Source organism: Ipomoea triloba, chromosome 11 (assembly GCF_003576645.1).
Source record: "Ipomoea triloba cultivar NCNSP0323 chromosome 11, ASM357664v1".
NCBI lineage: Eukaryota > Viridiplantae > Streptophyta > Magnoliopsida > Solanales > Convolvulaceae > Ipomoea > Ipomoea triloba.
Genome location: NC_044926.1, coordinates 21,880,640 through 21,902,452, shown reverse-complemented (window position 1 = coordinate 21,902,452; position 21,813 = coordinate 21,880,640). Strand labels below are relative to the sequence as shown.

Genomic DNA, 21,813 nt, shown 5'->3' with positions numbered 1-21,813 from the left:
TCTAAGGCCGAGCAACATATGGTTTAATTTATGGATTTAGATCGGAGAAAGGAAGTGAAATCCTACATATATATGATTAGTTGGCCACTTTTAATAACTTCCCTATGCAATCTCCTTTAAATAACCAAAATCCATAACCAATGTCATTTAGAGGCATCATTTCTTCTTATCAAATAATGATCTTGAGTTGATGATATTTTTACAATATGTATTCATCATTTTACTATGTTTGTATTTTAATTAATAAAAATAAGATTTGTTGTGTTTTTAAAAGTACAACCTCAATTATAGGGCTGGGTAATTGTAGTGCCTCTATGTAACGGTGAGAGAGCTTTTATGCAATACAATTCAAACACCTTCTAAAAGGAAATTATATATACACTAGTGTAAACTCACATCACTTTTAAATGTGGGACAAAGGCTCATTCAAAACCTTCTCAACTCAATCCATTTTCCCAACTCAAATGGGTACACTTTGAAAATCAATTTCACATTCACCCATTATCCATTTTTGTGTGTTTAATATATCAAATTAAACATCTCACTTATGAGAACCCGAATCTATTTTTGCCCCAACTCAAATCAGAAGTGGACCCCATTGAAAATTATACCATAAAATGATCACTTTATATGCCGGTTTAAGCTAATTTTACCAACAATCCCCACATGAAAGAAAATTGATTTTTCAAGACTTAGAAAATCGACACAATAGTGTTTGATGGAAGATCCCTACATAGGATAGGTAGATGTTACCCTTTGAACCTTCTCCTATAAAGATATATTTACTCTACTAGCTATTTGGTAGAATGCGATGTCCTTGAACCGTACTGTCGTTTGTGTAGATGATGATATATCTCACATAGGAACCTCCAAACATTTGTTTAGTTCTCATGGGTGTGATCGTTTTGGCCATGGAACACAATTCTTAGTTCTACAAGAGTTTTTAAAGAATTGAGCTTAATCAACCCTCTTTTGAAGCGACCAACATAGGTGATTATTTCCCGATTATCTTGCATACTCACTCATGTCAGTCGACACTCGAATCATTAAAGCATTAAGCATGCTAGCCTCGTGCAGGAGTCACTGTTCAATGATGAGTGGTTGAGAGTTCGAGACCCCTACTATAGCACATTTCGTTTCATAATTTAATTGTCTCATTGAACTTAGGTGCCGACTAGCTAGGTTGGATATCTACTATAGAACTTTTAGTCAAAAGGCCTTTTATCTCATTCAAAAGTATTAAATTTTCCCTTATAAATAGCAAACAATTTATTCTGATTAATATTACATTTTCCAGTATAAGTATTACATCTCTATCTTGATCTAACCCATTTCACGGATCTTGAGAGATTTACCCTAATTCTTATTTATATTGTTGGAATTATAATATATATCAAATACAATTATGAATAAATCAATTTAATTATGTTAATTTCATTTATAAATTTATCTAAATATGTACATGATTAGATACTATATTAATCAGCTAAAGACCTTGTGGTCTAGTAGCACTCGATTTACACTCCCATTCAGGTTCCAGTCTCAATGTCCGTAGCTACGAACAGATACTACATTATCGTTAGTAGTATTAAAAAAAAAGATACTATATTCATCATATAAATTTTAATGGGAAAAGTGCAATTTTAGTCCCTCAATTATTCTTTATTAGTCGTTTTAGTCCCAACTTTTTACCTTTACAGTATACACCCTAACGATTCAAAAAGTTGTAGTTTTAATCCCTGAAGCCACAAAATCATTAAACTCTATTAAAATTTTACTTAGTACATGAGTATTTTAGTACTTTTTAATATTTCTTCCCTAATCATAATATTGTCTAGTCTCAATATTTCATTTATAAAATAAAAAATATGATTTTATCAAGGTCGTGTAAGAAAAATAGGGATGATGTGCCATAATTGAAAATGAAAAATTTATGAAAAAAGTTGTCAATTTTCTATTTTGCAAATGAAATACCAAAATTGACAATGTTATGAACAAAGATAATTAAATTTTAAAATATCCATATACTAAGTAAAATTTTAATAGAGTTTAACAGTTGTAGGAAAAATAGCATAAAATGACATTTTAAGTGGCTATTTTGTGATACAATTATATGTGTGCTCAACTTTCGATTTGGGTCAGGTCAAAGTGGATTCGGGTTCTTCATAGTTAGATGAAAATATTGATATATTGTACGCTCAAAACGGATAATGTGTAAATGAGAAATTGGTTCTCAAAGTAGACCCATTGTGGGTTGGAAAATGGAGTAAAAAAGCTTTAATGTAGCTTTTGTCTCACATTGATTTGAGAAGTGAGTTTGTACCACTATTTATACAAGAGCCTTTTTAGAATTGTATAGCATAGAGGCTCTCTCGCGCAGGTGTGCAATCAAATCCCAAAAGGCTAGGAAAATTGCACGGTAAAGAGCATAAGGATGAATTGATATCAGATGGGTCTAGTAAGAAATTAAGCAAGGAGGAAAGGGTAATGAGTGAGGGGCAGAGCATAAGGATGAATTGATAGCAAGCTGAAAATAGAGAGAATGGAGAGGTGATGGGTATTAATCATATGGTTTAATTTGGCTGTCATATGGCTCATGATTTTGAGATGAGCAAGAGCCATGGCTATTGAATGCAGTGGATGGAGGGGCTACTGGATTTAAGGCTTGATTTTATTTTTTTTTTCAAAAGATTTAAGGCTTGATTTAAATAAATTAAAATATATGAAACAGTAAACTACTAGACAATCATTATTGCATGGACCATGGTCCACACAGCTGTGTGGACCAAAAATAAAAAGCACATTATTTTTATATTGAAAATACATTATTTTTGTACTGTAGGTACATTATTTTAGGGTACATTATTTTTGTACTCAAGGTACATTATTTTATACTATCAAATAATGTACCTACAGTACAAAAATAATGTACCTTCAGTACAAAAATAATGTACTTTTTATTTTTGCCGCTACTAGAAGATGGTGACTATTAATATATTATGCTTTAGCCGTATGGAGCAATCTTTATCTATACTATTAAAAAAAACAATATCCTCAGTTTTAACTTCCCGCCCAAAACAGATCTATAATATTATGGTTTGCGTAATATTGTAAAATATGGTAATACAATTCCTATCCCTAATACAATTGTAAATTAAAATAGAATTCTTAATAAAATATATTATTCCCTACGTTCCTATTCGTAATACAATTCTAGACTATAATTACTAATGGTAATAATTCAGTACATATATTTCTCTGCAATGCAATCTATACTATTAAAAAAAACAATATCCTCAGTTTTAACTTCCCGCGCAAAACAGACCTATAATATTTTGGTTTGCGTAATATTGTAAAATATGGTAATACAATTCCTATCCCTAATACAATTGTAAATTAAAATAGAATTCCTAATAAAATATATTCTTCCCTACGTTCCTATTCGTAATACAATTATAGACTAGAATTACTAATGGTTATAATTCAGTATATATATTTCTCTGCAATGCAATCTATACTATTAATAAAAACAATATCCTCAGTTTTAACTTCCCGCCCAAAACAGACCTATAATATTATGGTTTGCGTAATATTGTAAAATATGGTAATACAATTCCTATCTCTAATACAATTGTAAATTAAAATAGAATTCCTAATAATATATATTCTTCCCTACGTTCCTATTCGTAATACAATTCTAGACTAGAATTACTAATGGTTATAATCCAGTATATATATTTCTCTGCAATGCAATCTATACTATTAATAAAAACAATATCCTCAATTTTAACTTCCCGCCCAAAACAGACCTATAATATTATGGTTTGCGTAATATTATAAAATATGGTAATACAGTTCCTATCCCTAATACAATTGTAAATTAAAATAGAATTCCTAATAAAATATATTCTTCCCTACGTTCCTATTCGTAATACAATTCTAGACTAGAATTACTAATGGTAATAATTCAGTATATATATTTCTCTGCAATGCAATCTATACTATTAATAAAAACAATATCCTCAATTTTAACTTCCCGCCCAAAACAGACCTATAATATTATGGTTTACGTAATATTGTAAAATATGGTAATACAATTCCTATCTCTAATACAATTGTAAATTAAAATAGAATTCCTAATAAAATATATTCTTCCCTACGTTCCTATTCGTAATACAATTCTAGACTAGAATTACTAATGGTAATAATTCAGTATATATATTTCTCTGCAATGCAATCTATACTATTAATAAAAACAATATCCTCAGTTTTAACTTCCCGCCCAAAACAGACCTATAATATTTTGGTGTGCATAATACTGTAAAATATGGTAATACAATTTCTATCCCTAATACAATTGTAAATTAAAATAGAATTCCTAATAAAATATATTCTTTCCTACGTTCCTATTCGTAATACAATTCTAGACTATAATTACTAATGGTTATAATTCAGTATATATATTTCTCTGCAATGCAATCTATATCTATACTATCTATACTATTAATAAAAACAATATCCTCAGTTTTAACTTTCCGCCCAAAACAGACCTATAATATTTTGGTGTGCGTAATATTGTAAAATATCGTAATACAATTCCTATCCCTAATACAATTGTAAATTAAAATAGAATTCCTAATAAAATATATTCTTCCCTACGTTCCTATTCGTAATACAATTCTAGACTATAATTACTAATGGTAATAGTTCAGTATATATATTTCTCTGCAATGCAATCTATACTATTAATAAAAACAATATCCTCAGTTTTAACTTCAAGCCCAAAACAGACCTATAATATTATGGTTTGCGTAATATTGTAAAATATGGTAATACAATTCCTATCCCTAATACAATTGTAAATTAAAATAGAATTCTTAATAAAATATATTCTTCTCTACGTTCCTATTCGTAATACAATTCTAGACTATAATTACTAATGGTAATAATTCAGTATATATATTTTTCTGCAATGCAATCTATACTATTAATAAAAACAATATCCTCAGTTTTAACTTCTCGCCCAAAATAGACCTATAATATTATGGTTTGTGTAATATTGTAAAATATGGTAATACAATTCCTATCTCTAATACAATTGTAAATTAAAATAGAATTCCTAATAAAATATATTCTTCCCTACGTTCCTATTCGTAATACAATTCTAGACTAGAATTACTAATGGTAGTAATTCAGTATATATATTTTTCTGCAATGCAATCTATACTATTAATAAAAACAATATCCTCAGTTTTAACTTCTCGCCCAAAATAGACCTATAATATTATGGTTTGTGTAATATTGTAAAATATGGTAATACAATTCCTATCTCTAATACAATTGTAAATTAAAATAGAATTCCTAATAAAATATATTATTCCCTGCGTTCCTATTCGTAATACAATTCTAGACTAGAATTACTAATGGTAGTAATTCAGTATATATATTTTTCTGCAATGCAATCTATACTAACTTCCCGCCCAAAACAGACCGATAGTATTATGGTATGGTTTGCTTAATATTGTAAAAAATATGAAAATTTGGCATAATTCAACCCGCAAGGCCAACCAATTTTCTGAACGACATTCGTGCATGCAGTTGTCGGCGCACGAGTTTTCTGAACGACATTCGTGCATGCAGTTGTCGGCGCACGAGTCAAGCCTTTTTAAGTTGTGCATGCAGTTGTCGGCGCACGAGTCAAGCCTTTTTAAGTTCATTTTGCAGTTGTCGGCGCACGAGTCAAGCCTTTTTAAGTTCATTTTGGGATTTCATTTGCACGAGTCAAGCCTTTTTAAGTTCATTTTGGGATTTCATTTGCACCCCCCAAGCCTTTTTAAGTTCATTTTGGGATTTCATTTGCACCCCCTCCCTTGCGCGCGAGAGAGAGCCTCTATGCTATACAATTCAATAAGCCTTAGAAAAACTCTTGTATAAGTAGTGGTGCAAACCACTTCTCAAACCAATGTGGGACAAAAGTTACTTGAAAGGTTTTTCTCTAAATTTTTCTAACTCAAATGGGTCAACTTTGAGAACCAATTTCTCATTCACCCATTATCAGTTTTGAGCATACAATATATCAATCTTTTCGTCTAACTACGAAGAACACGAATCCACTTTGACCCGACCCAAATCGAAAGTGGACCCCACATATATTTGTACCACAATATTGCCAGTAAAATGCCATTTTATGCTAATTTTTTTCCAACAGTTATTTGTCCAGAGAATATCAACGTGTTGAAGGAAGAAGATGATATATAGTGAAGGGCAATATCATCTTCACTATATATCATCTTCTTCCTCCAACACAACGCTCTACGGTCAACCAACAATTACTCAACTGATTATCCCATTCCTCCCATGTAAATTTTTCTCTAATATAGTTATACTTACTGAATATCAAAATTTAAGTGTACCTCAAGATCATGCAATAACTAATCGACAAGTAATTAAATTAATGAATATGATGCAATAATGTAAAGTATCTACCTATTGCATTTATACACTTATTTTAGAACACTGAATTTTTGTGATATTTGTTGCATGCAAGGAAGACTCATACTATAATTGCATTTATACACTTATTCATACTCATATTCGATGTTATAATTTATATAATTGTATATCGATTCAAATATTTCTTAAAATATTATAACAAATTCATTCCGTGCAACGCACGGGTGAAAATACTAGTATATATAAAAACAAAATCCTCCAAAACGAAATCTTCCTTCCCGCCCAAAATATTGTACATTAAAACAATTAAAATAATAGAATAATATTAAAACAATACAATTCCTATATTACAATTCAAATACAATTCGTATAAACAATAGAATAATATTAAAACAATACAATTCCTATACTACAATTCCAATACAATTCGTATAAACAATAGAATAATATTAAAACAATACAATTCCTATACTACAATTCCAATACAATTCGTATCAAATAAATCTGCTATTAAAACACAAAATCCAATACTACAGAATAATATTAAAACAATACAATTCCTATACTACAATTCCAATACAATTCATATAAACAATAGAATAATATTAAAACAATACATTAAAACAATTAAAATAATAGAATAATATTAAAACAATAGAATAATATTAAAACAATACAATTCCTATACTACAATTCCAATACAATTCGTATCAAATAAATCTGCTATTAAAACACGAAATCCAATACTACAGAATAATATTAAAACAATACAATTCTTATACTACAATTCCAATACAATTCATATAAACAATAGAATAATATTAAAACAATACATTAAAACAATTAAAATAATAGAATAATATTAAAACAATAGAATAATATTAAAACAATACAATTCCTATACTACAATTCCAATACAATTCGTATAAACAATAGAATAATATTAGAACAATACAATTCCTATACTACAATTCCAATACAATTCCTATAAACAATAGAATAATATTAAAACAATACAATTCCTATACTACAATTCCAATACAATTCGTATCAAATAAATCTGCTATTAAAACACGAAATCCAATACTACAGAATAATATTAAAACAATACAATTCATATACTACAATTCCAATATATAATTCGTATAAACAATAGAATAATATTAAAACAATACAATTCCTATACTACAATTTCAATACAATTCGTATAAACAATAGAATAATATTAAAACAATACAATTCCTATACTACAATTCCAATACAATTCGTGTCAAATAAATCTGCTATTAAAACACGAAATCCAATACTACAAAATGAAGTCTACTATTCTACAATTCCTATACTACAATTCCAATACAATTCGTATACTACAATTCCTATACTACAATTCCTCCGTCTATTCGTATTATAAATACATTTATCAATTAGAAATTTTATAACCTGCTCACACAAATCGAAATAGTAAAACGATATTGTCATGCAAATCTTTCAACAATATTGTTCTTTCACTAATGGGGTCTGTTTTTGTCTCTACTTTGGACCTATCTCCCAAGACGAGAAGGAGTTATATTAGACTACGACTAATGCGTTGTTATTTGTCAAGGGAATATCCACATTCCACAATCAACCAACACACACTGGAGTGCTTACTTCATGACTCCCAGGTAAATGCTATTAAGTTTAAAAGTATATATCAATTAGAGAGAGCAGATTGTGCCTATATCGTGGCCGAATTTTGTTTTATGAATTAGAGGAAAAAAGGTTGTGTAAATTTTGCGGTGGTTGGCATTTTGTAGTGAACACTGTAGTCATATTTAATATTTGCACCTGGAGAGCATTACAATATTTTTTTTTCTTTCTTCAGGGAACTTGTATCCATTTACAAATCCCTAAAGAGTTTGTGGTTAAATTCAAGAAACATTGAAGGCTCCCGGAGGAGTTGATAGCAATCTGGTAATTGGTAAATTCTTCTTTAAATCTTATTCTATACTAGATGTGTTTTTATTTCTTTTTGTTATACTAAATTTCTAATAATATACATTCATGAATGCCAATTTTAAATCTTTTGTCAAGAAACATTTTATCAGACCAAAATAATACTACCTCCGTCCCAAAATGGTTGTCTGATTCGTTTAACGAGGCTTGACTGAAGTTATTTTTAATCTAATTTTTAATAATATTAAGTTTAGCATTAATATATAAAATTTATATATTTAGAAACTACATTAAAAGTACTATAAAACACAAAAAATTAAATTTAAAAATAATAAAAAATTACTAAAGAAAATAAGTAATGAAGAAAGAATTGGTTTGACCAATGAATAGTAAATTGGACAGGTAAAATGGGACAGAGGGAGTATTAAATATACATGCATCCTTATTAATACTTTAAATATTTAGTTGCTACAAAATATATAAATTTTAGTTTGGCAATATAGGATACAAAAGGTCCTTTATTTCAAATCTTTTGTTCGATTTTTTTTTGCAGATTTGATTGGCCGTGTTGTTTCCATTACTGAGTAAAAAGTTGTCCAAGTTAATTCAAATCCTCAAAGGTTGATTGATTTTGTCATTGAAGACTCTCGGTATGTGTTTGTTTGGATGTCTTTTTTATTTGTTTAAGTATAAATTTAGGCATCATCATGCTCATTGTTGTTTTCACTACTCAGGGGTAGTCGGCTCACTGTTACCCTATGGGAGGAGCACGTGGATTCTGTCTTGCATTACTATAATGTTGATTTGGCAGAACCACTGATTGTCCTTCAAGTTCCAGCATAAACAATTCACATTGATATTTGCATATGCCATAACTATAAACAAAAGCCAAGGCCAAACACTAACTCACGTTGGGTTATTGCTAAAAAAAACCGGTCTTTAGTCATGGTCAATTGTATGTGGCTTTTTCCCGAGTCAGTCACCCTAATGGCCTAAAGATGTTAGCGGTAGACAAGGATGGACAAGATTGTGTTGCGACTTCTAATGTCCTCTACAAAGAGGTTCCAATAATGTGTAAATATAATCGATGATATTATGTTTTTTTTTTCAAAATAATAAAGTTGCTATATATCTAGACAAAAAATATATCATCTATACAAATGAATTAGGATAGCAATTCATTACTATAACTAAGTTGCCAGAGAACGAGCACATTGGTTCAATTTCTAAAAATTTCTAACAATCTATACTATATATAAAAGTAAAATCCTCCTATTTCATTTTTCCCTCAAAAACTTTTGTAGTCAATTAATTAAATATTTTATTAGTCAAATAATTAATAAAGTTTATTTGGTAAGAAAATGTAAAATGGAAATTAACTAATATCTATTAATTGGTAATATCGTTTCTATATTCACATATCAATACTATTAATAAAAGAAAAATTTTCCCCTTAAGCTTTCCCGTGCAAACTAATATTATTAATTAATTGGTAAAAAAATTAATAAAGTTTAATTGGTAGCAAAATTTTATTTACCAAATTCTGAGAATAATTAAACCATTATAATTGTGAGAATAATGGAAACTAATTCTGCATAATTTTATAAGAAAAAATAATTTATTAATTATTATTTACACCAATAATAATAATTCGAATACTTATCTATACTTCTATATCTATACTACTATTAATAAAAATAAAATAATCCTTTGTGAAATTCCGCCCAGACAATATTAAAGATAAAATGAAAAAGAAAACTGATTTTACTAATTGATTGAAAATATAAAAAAATCATAATAGAAAAGGAAACGGAAATTAGGCAAATTGAAAAAGGGAATGGATATTACTAATTGACTGAAAATTATTTAAAAACTTAAAAAAAATTAATTACACTTTCCTTTTGAAAACTTTAAATTATTTAAACTTAAAAAAATTAAATAAACATGACTGTTAAATTTTTTATAATAGTTACAATTAATTCATTCAAATATGAAGGATGAAGAAAAAAAAAATGCAATAGGGTGAAAATTAATATACTTAAGGTATAAAAGTATAATTGCACATATATTAGTGTAATTGACTAATAATAGTTGTCTAATAATTATTATGATAATAACACTGGTCGTTGAATTTATTTTTATAATAATTATAATTAAATTATTTCTTATTTTTTTCAAATTTATTTTAGTAATAATATAATTACATAAGTCATATTACATATCGATCTTTTTAAGATAATTGTAGACAAACAAGTCATATATATTTCAATTAATTGAGTTATACTTTTGCACTAATCTTATAATCAAATAAATGTACACGTTCAATATTAGAATTTTTTAAATAATTTTATTTATTTTTATTATCTAAATATATAATAAAAAATTTATTTGTGCATCACACCGGTAATTGAACAATTATTTGCTCTAATTCAAGCAAGGAAAACAACAGACAACATAATTGATCCAACCAATTTCATCAATTGCGCTATACAATATTCGATGTTATAATTTATATAATTGTATATCGATCCAAATATTCTTAAAATATTATAACAAATCCATTCCGTGCAACGCACGGGCGAAAATACTAGTATGGTTAATGCATTAATTTTGCATGATCTGGGCTCGTGTGGAATTTAATCGAATAGGCTATATGGGTTTGAAATAAAGTAGAGGAATGGGCTGAATGGTCTCTATGAGAGTGGAGCTTGATCAATTAATTGGCTGTGGGTGTTGCGAATTGGGCTGCTGAGAATTGGATTTAATTGAAATGGAGGGAAGTGATTAATTCTGGGCTTAATTTCATGGTCTATGGGAATTAAATCAATTGAAGATGGCTGAGTGGGCCTATTCGGCTGGGCTGATTGAGCTAATGGAAAATGTAGGCCTTGGGCCGTGACTTGTGAGGGCCAAATGGCCTTGACAGTCTGTTGAGGCTGGGCCGAATGGCATGGGATTTATTTGATAGGCTTTGAATAAAGTTTGCAGCCCAATTGGGCCTTTAATTAGCTAGGCTAGATGGTAGCCCATTTGATGAGTTTAGGGCATAGGCCCCTTTGTCAAGTAGGCCTTTGGTCCGTTTGGAGAATGTAAGGTCTTTGGACCTCAAGAATCAAGATTGTGAGCCTTAGGTCACTTTTGCGCCAAATGCGTTTGTAAGGTTTCGGCCTCTTTTTTGATAAATAAAAGTTTCGGTTTAAAAAAAACAATTATAAAAAGCCTTGAAAAAAAAAAAGCTTGACTAGTGTGAGCCGGCACTTGTGAGCACTAATGTCGTTCGAAAAATTGGCTGGCCTTGCGAGCTTAGTTATGGCACAAGTCACAACTCGGGTTAATGGTTCGACCTCAAGCTCGGGTTTGGTAGAATAATAACCCCTCGAACACCGTTCAGAGTCTTAATTCATTTATTATGGAATTAATTTCGAATTAATTCTAATTTTTAATTTCTGAATTAATTCTCAGATGGTCTGCGGTTACGGGATTAAATTAATTTCGAATTAATTCTAATTTTAAATTTTTGAATTAATTCTAATTTTAAATTTTTGAATTAATTCTCAGATAATGGTCTGCGGTTACCGGAGTTATTTGATTGACTTTATTAGCAAATTAATGCCATGATTAAATGTTATTTAATCCTACATCTATTATATAATCTGTATGTTTGGGCAATGATTTACAAGCCAAGAAAAATTAGAAATTTTCACTCCAAAAACGTTGTCACTCTCTCCCGAAACTTTGCCCATTCATTTTCGAAAAGCATGTGTTCAATCCAATTGTTCTAGTTCGACGAAGGGCTATAGTTTGAGTGCTCAAAACTATAGTTCCGTTGATCCATTTTATCTTGGGAGACCAATAGTACAGCGTTCCTAGCACCCTAGAGAGGTACGAAATCGATTTTAAGGAAAGAGTGTTTTGCTCGACTTAGATCCGATCCCTTTGCTTCTTCTTCTCTATTTCTTGGTACGTGGGATTAATTCTTAAATTTAAATCCCTTATATACATATATATATATATATATATGTATGTATATTTATTTATTTATTTATTTATACATATGTGTATTGTTTTGGTTTCAAACCAAATTGAGGTAGTATTAATTTTTCTATAAAATTAATAACTTCCCTATGCAATCTCCTTTAAATAACCAAAATCCATAACCAATGTCATTTAGAGGCATCATTTCTTCTTATCAAATAATGATCTTGAGTTGATGATATTTTTACAATATGTATTCATCATTTTACTACGTTTGTATTTTAATTAATAAAAATAAGATTTGTTGTGTTGCATGTGTGCAGTGTTGTAGAGGGAATAATGACAGAACAAATTACAAATAGAATAAAACTTACAAGTTACAACGGACAATAGGCCCCAAACCGACATACAAAAGAATAATCGTTGACCGTCGACAAAGATGTCAGGATGAATCGAATCGGGAAAAAAAATTTATTGAAGAAGACGAATGGGTTAGCCGATTAGGGTGTCGTTTCTAATAGATAATTATTAGGTGTTCCCGTGTCGATTCTATTTCTAAATTTATATAATTAAGCGTCGATTCTAGCTTCCTACAGTCTCATCTATTCTTAATTTTTTGTTTTCTGATATAACTATAACACTATAATATATATATATATATATATATATATAGATGGGGCTCTTCTAGCATGGGCCTTGGGCGGTCGCCCAGCCTGCTCGTGCTCAGGATCGGTCCTGCTTATTAGACCGGGCCAAATCCCGCAGTTGTTATGCCATGAAACTGGAAGGTTCGAACCGAACCGTGTACTGTTGGAACCGGACCGGAACCGGAACCGATTCCGGTTCCGGTTCCCTTAAGGTTTGGAACCAGACGGTTCCGGTTCCAAACCGGAAAATATAAAAAAAAAAATTAATTATTATTTATTATTTAGTTAAAGTTTAATTATTATTTGATTAATGTTTAAACATTAAATAACATTTTAAAATTCAACTATAACAATTTTTTTAAATATAGTTTAACTTTGAAGTTTAAATATTTAATATAACTATTTTAAAAACATTTTAGAATGAAAATTTTTCTACAAAAAATATTAATTGTTGAATTTGGACAATTTTAAAAATTAAAAAAATTACAATTTTTTTTTTTAAAATCCGGTTCGAACCGGAACCGCCGGTTCCAAACCATACTTGGAACCGTATCAGTAAGGTTCGGTTCCGGTTCGTCCAATTTCGGAACCGGGAACCGCCAGTTCGAAACCGGAACCGAACCGTGGTCATGCCTAAGTCCAACTTGCAAGGTGAACCCAGTTCCATGTTTACAATTTTATAACTCTATGTTCATAATTGTAGAACTCTATGTTCACAATTTTTTAACTCTATATTCATAATTTTTTAACTCTATATTTACAATTACAGAACTCTATGTTCATAATTTCAGAATTCTATGTTCACAATTTCAGAACTCTATGTTCACAATTTTAGAACTCTATATTCAATAGTATAACACAATTTTTGAATCTATATAACAAAATTGTGAATATAGAGTTCAAAAATTATGAATATTGAGTAATGTAATTTTGTATATTGAGATCTAAACTTGTGAATATAGAGTTGTTAAATTGTGAACATAGAGTTAAGAAATTGAATTTTTTTATTTGGTTCAATTTCCAAAAAAAAATGAACATATTTTGTGTTATATATATATATATATAGGGTTGCACTCTCGTGCAAACTATCGCCCAAGTAGGAAATGAGAACGCTCCACAGCCGTCCACGTGTCCAGATCAACGAATCAGATGCAATTTTAAAAAAATGACGTGGTGGCATTTTCGTAAATAACTGGAAATTTGGTGCACCTAGTTTCACTTGCAAGTGCACCTAATTTCACTTACAAGTGCACCTATTTTCGCACCTATTTTCACTTACAAGTGAAAGTAATTTACCTTGTTAATATTCATACACCTATTTTCGCAAATATTTTCATTTACAAATGCAAGTAATTTACCTTGTTAATATTCATGCACCTGGTGCAACCTAGGTGCACCTAATTATAACGTTAGGTGCACCTAGTTATAACATTAGGTGCACTTAGTATTGACGCTTAGTGTACAATTCATTTGCACTTGTAATACATTTTATTTGCACTTGTGCAAGTAATTTACTTTGTTAACATTCATGCATCTGGGTGCAACATATGTGCACCTAGTTATATCATTAGGTGCACTTAGTATTGATGCTCATTGTACAATTTATTTGCACTTGTAATACATTTTACTTGCACGTGCGCACCTATTTTCACTTGCAGGTGCAAGTAATTTACCTTGTTAACATTTATGCACCTAGTTATAACATGACGTGCACCTAGTTATAACGTTAGGTGCAACTACATTCCGGACACGTGGCGCGCTGTGATTCTTCCGCAGTTCTCTCCTGGGCGGCCTAGTTATAACGTTTGGATGTGTGGTGTGTTTTATGGTGTTTTTGTGTATTTTCATTGTGATGCGTTTTCTAACTTTGAGTGGTGCATTTTCTAACATTGAGTGGTGTGAACCGCACCGACCGCACGGGAAGGTGCGGCCACATTTGAAAACACACACACACACACACACACACATATATATATGTGTGTGTGTATATATGGATACACACACACACACACACACACATATATATATATATATATATATGTATATATAACACATATACATATATACATACATACATATATATATATATATATATACACACACACACATATATATACATATATATATACATATATATATTGTTTAGTCTTGATTAGGGCTTTTGGTTATTTAACAAGTACTCCTAAGCCTAAGAAGCCTTAGTATACTAATTGTGGAAGTGGATTGTGAGATCACACTCTTGAATAGCCAACATAGTTGAATCAATCTTTCATTGCTTAAGTTCTACGAGGCATCATAACTAGCATAATTCATTTCCTTGCTTATTACAATTTGTTATTTCACATTTGTTAACATCATTTGATCATCACACTCTCTAATTACAAATGTTACTCTATGTACCTCAACAACCTCACATGTTCCATTATGCATTTGTTTGACTATGAGCTAAGCAATCTTCCGCATTACCTCCTTCGAGACCGACACTCGTGGAGTCTTGACTCTCATTTTAATCTTTTGAAATCACCTACACATAAACCATGCACCACGAAAACTACCGCTTTCAAAAATTATGCAAAGCATATTTCTAATGATAATAACTTTGAATAAAGGCAGCTACAATACTGTTTTTACTATTTCATATAATTTTGAGTGCTATTCGATGTTGAAATACATGCACCTAGCCTACAATACTTTTCTTACCCAAGAAAAAAAATAATATAAAACAATAATGTTAATGATTAATAATTTCAAATTTTAAGTGGAGGATAATTAACCCAAAGTTGAATAATGTAAATAAATATTAGATACCGAAGAGCGACAACGTGTCAGGAACTAGATGGTCTACATTTATTGAGCATGAAATCAGGCTAAAAGCACCCTGTTCAAAAAACACGCGATTAATGCATTCCTTACAATTCTCTTATGAGCTCATGTGCATCCAACAATTCTCAACTTCGAAACACCTTTAAGCACCCTGTTCAAAGGACACGGTCATTACATTCGCTACAATTCTCTTATGAGTTCATGCGCACCCTACAATTCTCACCTTCGAAACACCTTTAATTAAATTCAGATAATTCTTAATTCACTGAACACAACTACAAAAGTCAACTTTTTTTAAAATTTAACCTAGCGTTGCTATTCATATATAACATAAGTACTTCGACATGGACCTCCTAATTTTTTCTAAATTAGTAAGCACAACACATCAATAAAGAGTTAAAAATAAAATAAAAATAGAAATATAATATTGCTAATACTAAAAATATGACTCTCTAAAACAGGTTGCAACTGACGAATCCTTCGGAATTAATATATAGAACGAACTTTAGAACGCAACAATGAAATATGTGTTGCAAATATGGCATCAATATTGATTATCTTTAGACTTCCTGTTCGTAAGTGGTTCTATGGTGTAGTGGTTAGCACTCTGGACTTTGAATCCAGCGACCTGGGTTCGACTCCCGGTAGGACCTTGAGGTTTATTTTTCATTTGCCAATGCTCCCTAGTCCCTAGTCTTTGCGCAATACGGTGGAAACCGGAAACTTTGTAAAGGAAGTTTTCAACTCTATTGGCTAATACAATCCTTATACCTTGGATACTGTGGACCCTGGTGTGTCTTATGAAGGATATATTTTCACCAAGTATCAAATTATTTGCTTTCCTTTAACATATTAATACTTTGCTTTCCTTTTAACATATTATGTATTAGTAATTCTGTAAATAAAATGAAGTTGCATAATATATTAATTATAAATACATAATGCGTTAACTGTAATAAGTACATAATCTATTAATAAAATTTAGACATGATTTGTCACTTATGACTATATTCTAAATTTAACATTTTAGTTATTTAGACTTGTGAAACCCTAGAAAGCTCCTCCTTCTCTCTAAACTCTTCGCTTCTTCTTCTCCTTGGTCCGGCAGCCGCCGCCTCCGCATGCTTTGCGGAGGCGGCGTCTTCTCCCCTTCACGACTGTCGTCTTCTTTTGCTCTTTTTTCTCTGCCTCTCCTTTCCATTTTTGCCTCCCCCATCGCCGTCCACCACACCTACGATCTCGCACTGTCTACGCCCCTTTTTCTTCCCTTCCGGCGTTCTTCCTTTTCCCCAGCTTCGGATCTGTCAAGAAGTACATCACCATTGAATAAGGAAAAGAAGGTGTTGGGTTTTGCAAAAAGGTGAAGTAGGAAGGAGTGGTTTTTCCTTGATACAAAGCAGTGCTGTTTTTTTATTAGTAAGTTTTGTTGCTATTATACCTTTCGTTTATTTATCGAATTTGTTGTGTCTCGCATCTTTAGCAAATTTATTCCCTCTCGCTTCTTTTGCGAGTTTATTCCCTCTCGTTTTTTTTTGGCGAGTTATAAGCGTAGAACGATAATTGGTCATGGCGTATGTGAACCACAAAAGAATGAAGATTGATACTCGGGTGGTGTAAACGACTTTTGGACTAGAGTATGCCTTCGTTATGTTTGACCAAATTGCTATTGACAGTAAAGAAGCTTGGAGTGCTCATGTCGACTTCAGCTTCAAATTTGTGAAACAGTCTGCGATTCAGGTTTTCGATAACATTGTTAGGAAATTTGTTTCTATGTCTGACTGTAAGTAATGTTTGTCCATTCCATTAATCTTTCTTGTAAACGTTTCCGCTTATGATTCAATGAATTAGTCTCAAGAGATTATTATAAAAAATAAATAAATTTTAGACATGATTTAAAATGCGCGTGATTAACCCTCGTCAACAATATATAACTATTGTCCAACAAGTGCAATCATTTTAAGTTATGTGTTTCTTAATTCTAAGTTGATTAGCTTGAAATTAGGACAACAACGTAAGCGGGCTTGGTGTTGAGATTTTGGCCCAAACCTAATAAGGATCGACCCCATTGCTACCAAAGTATACCTCATCACCAAATATACTAAAATATGTGGCAATTTATATCATGGACCAGAGTCCACATAGCATTATGAACACTGAATCAAAATGACTTGATATAGAATTTATACTCGTAAGGTACATATGGTACTGCCGCTGAAAGGGTAGGCTTTCCACGGCACCCGTTACGGGTGCCGCGGAAAGCATTTATTTTTTTTATTTTTTTTTAAATTAAACACTTTCCGCGGCACCTGTAGCGGAGCAGGTGCCGCGGAAAGCTTTTTGTTTTCTTTTTAAATACTTTACGCGGCACCCGCACGAGCGGTTGCCGCGTAAGTTTTTTTTTTTTTAAAATATTTTAATTAAAATTAAAAATTACCCAATTTTTTATATTTAAAACCTGCGCAGCTGTACATAATTTTCCAAATCCACCAAATCAACATCAAAATTTATTTTTTAATTTATTTTTGAGAATCCACTACACCTGTTTAAACAGGTGTAGTGTAAAGTGATGCTTATATGATCAATTTTGTAGTAGTGTGGCCGGCAGTCACCTTCGGCGGTTTTTTTAAAAGTTTTTTAATTAAAAAATAATTGAAATAATTTTTTTAAAAAAATTAATTTAATTATTCGGTCAACATGTCACTTTGTCAGAAATTTGACCGGAAAATTTGACGGCAGAACCAAATTTTATACAAATTAGAAAGTTATGCACTTAATTTGAAAATATTAATAGTCAAGGACTAAATGTAATACAAATTAAATAGTCATGCACGCACCTAATTTGAAAATATTAATAGTCACCAACCAAATTTGATATATGTATAATAGTCAATTGATCAAAAGTGTAATTTTTTCTAATACTAATAAAGAGTAAAGAAGACAAATAGAAGAATATAACTTGGAGAGAAAACACATTTAAGGAAGAAAAAGGGTAAAATAGAAAAGAAAAAGAATAATTAGAGCCAACTCACCATCCATGAAAGCAGGCAACCGGAAGAAATGGATGGTAACCTACTATCAGGTGAAATTGCATATATTTGAGGTGTTCAGTGGCCTAATTCAATTTTTTTCTTTTTTTTGATTCAGTGGCCTAATTACACTTTTAGATTACATGGCCAATTTGGATCTTATTCCTTAATAGAAATAGGTAGATTAATAAATTTTATACATCATATTTAATTTATTAACAGATTTTGTAACTAAATTAGTGAAATCTATAAATATTTAAGTCATTTAATATGTAAGTAAAATTATAAATATTTTAATTTTTTTTTTTTGGGGTAGTGTTAGACACATTACACCAATTTTACAAGTTTAAATGTTAATTTAGTTATGAAGTATATACGTCAGTAATAACTTTTTCAGGTGACCCCAAAAATTATGCACATAAGAGCATTTAAGCTTTCCAATCTACGTACCGTCCAGGAATGCAAATCATGTGCTACCGACTGCGTACTCAATTTCTTTCTATTACGGAATTATTTAGCAACGAAAATAGTGTGGGCATATTCACCACAATTGCCCATATGTATATTTAATGAGAAACTGACGACCAACAAAAGTTGAGGGGATTATATGGACCAAATTAATTAGAAATAATATCATAGAAACTGTTGGGCGAAGGTCAATGTAGAGTCAAATCTAGCAATTAGTGGTGATGGGCGTAGGGCGGAAGCTGGTGTAAGGCCAAGACCGACACCATGCCTCTCGAAATTGTCACTACAAAAAATGTGGAAGTAGTGAAAAAAAATTCCGTCGCTAGGAAGGAAAAATCCGTCGCTATTCACTTTAGCAACGTATTCTGTTTGTCGCTAAAAGTGGAGTCACTAAAGTGCTAAGTCACATTCTAAGTCTGTAGCTACGGATATTTCTGTCACTAAACTAAATAAACCCGTCACTATTTTTCTCCCCTCGACGATTTGGGGGACAAAATTTGCAATAGAATAGCGACGAAATATTCCGTCGCTATTTTGTTGTCATTATTTATTCTTAATGGTATTTAACTATGGATTTGCTATGATTTTTGTCCATTGCTAAAATTTCTAAATTAAAAAATAAATTGCCCACTAATAAATTTCTCATGATGTATTAAACCTATAATATAGTATTTCAATAATTAATCACAATATATATTATATTAAGAAATTCAAATTCAATAACAATAACAAAAGTATTGTTATCGATAGATAGATACAAAGATTCAATTTTTAAACATCAATGTCATTAAACTGGCATTAAAATACATAAATCATTTACAAGAGGTCTAAGAGCTCACAGGAGCAAGAAAGTTGCCCTATCTAACATTAATACACTATTGTTAGCTTTTCGGTTTGATTTTTTCCAATAGTTTCAAATCGAGCAGCTAATCGACCATATTCCTTTTGCGTTTCTTTTAGTTGCTTCCAAACTACTATACTACCACCTACAAAATACAAATTACTTCATGTTCATGCTTCACTAATCAATTTGTAACCCGAAACCCAATCACACACACACCTGCGTTTCATTGGACTCAGCTCTATATAGTTTAATATGTTCAGTATAGGAATACAACCAAATTAGACTTACCTGAGCATTAAGCTCCTCAACCCACTTCTCATGTTCCGAGCACTTGCAATATTGAAATAGAAGCACATGAAATTCCATCGGGCGTACATCTCAAGTGGGGACTTCTTGACCGGAGTAATAAATTAAACATAACTAGCAGTTTAGTATTATGCGAGGCCATAATTTGTTTGACATTGTTCAATACAATACTTACAGCTTCTAGGCGAAAATCGATTTATTCAAGAAGGAAACGATAAAATAATTTTAATCGCAGCTGAAATTTTCATATCTGGAACACAAAGAAGTATACTACATACACAAACGATAAAAAAAAAATCCACCTTGTATATTTAGGGATGGATTTTTGAATCTGTTGCTAAATATAGCGACAGATTCATAAATCCGTCTCTATTTTTTGCGCAAAAATATTCCATCGCAAATGTGTGTGGTAAGCGCTTGATCATAACAAGAAATTGAAGTTCAATGTGTAATTTGATGTTATTGAAGTACAAAGAGTCATACCGCCCCCACTAAAGTTCAAACTCATGACCTCTCATTAAGGAAAGCCACTTCGTGCCACTAAACCACAAGATCATTATTGACATTAGTATTCACATTTTGTGAAATACGATTAATCCAGCTAATTCAGTTTCACTCGGATCCATTTACGAAAAGCTCAATTAAAAGATATTTAATGACTATTTAAAAATTATGCAAATTAAACCACAAATTAAAGGAGAAAAGAAGGGCAAAAGAGACATTCATTTAAACCATAATGTTTAGTGTATGCATATTTATTCGTTTTAACAAACAGGATGAGATAAAAGATATAATATTTAAGATCACATGTTTATTGGCTACGATAGACAAAGATTTTAATGATAAATATAAAAGCATAAAATTCAATATATGCATTAACCGTTAATTATCATAATATATATTATATTCTATATTGCATTCCTTCATGGTTAAGGAATAGGGACAAAACCGACATTCATTGAAAGAATAATACTTAGTATTCGGTCTAAATACGCTTCTTCAATATTTTTTTCTAAAAGGAGGAAAGATATAAAGTGAATAAAATTGAAATGGTACCAAAACTAAACGTCTTAATTACCATGGAATAAAATGTGGAAATTTCATAATGGAGTTGGTTGGACCATATATCTTTGTTTCAATATCATTGAAGCCACAAGTAATTTGTAAGTTGTAATTTGAGCTTTCGAAACGTTATTTTCCACAAAATAATTTCTTCAATCTTTTTAGGCATGAAACAAAAGTTTGCAAGCAATCTAAATCAGGGCAATAGACCAAAACCGCGTCATCTTTTTTTTTTTTTTTTTTTTTTTTTTTTTTTTTTTTTTTTTTTTTTTTT

At 30.7% G+C, this 21,813-nt stretch overlaps 1 non-coding gene across 1 annotated transcript; it reads left to right on the top strand.

Moving 5' to 3' along the window:
- The first annotated feature begins 16,414 nt into the window (after nucleotides 1–16,414).
- Nucleotides 16,415–16,486, top strand: TRNAQ-UUG. The gene has a single exon. It is a non-coding gene; the product is annotated as a tRNA-Gln (tRNA).
- Nucleotides 16,487–21,813: the final 5,327 nt, after the last annotated feature.